Genomic DNA, 375 nt, shown 5'->3' on the forward strand with positions numbered 1-375 from the left:
TGCTAGCACCCAGGAAGCCCACACCCAGGGCAAAACTAAAGAATTCAAACAGATGTCAGTAAAATCTATCAACCCCATGGTCATAGAAAAGAAATGGCTTGGTTCCATATGTAATCAAGGTGTTGTAGTCCCATGGTGGAGGATCTTTCCCGCCATCCCTCCCTCCCTCCTACTCTGGTTGTGAAGACCTGGGTCTGGCCGCAGTGCATCAGGGGACGTTGTGCTGCCCTTCAGCTCGGTTGTGAACGTCGCTGGGCCCTTCAGCTCGACTGTGGACGTCGCTCTGCCCTTCAGCTCAGCTGTGGACGTCACTTGGCTCTTCATTTGTATTGTTTAGTTCTCATTTCATCATTTTGTATTTATTATTTATTAAAC

Source organism: Tachysurus fulvidraco, chromosome 1, assembly GCF_022655615.1.
Source record: "Tachysurus fulvidraco isolate hzauxx_2018 chromosome 1, HZAU_PFXX_2.0, whole genome shotgun sequence".
Taxonomy (NCBI): domain Eukaryota; kingdom Metazoa; phylum Chordata; class Actinopteri; order Siluriformes; family Bagridae; genus Tachysurus; species Tachysurus fulvidraco.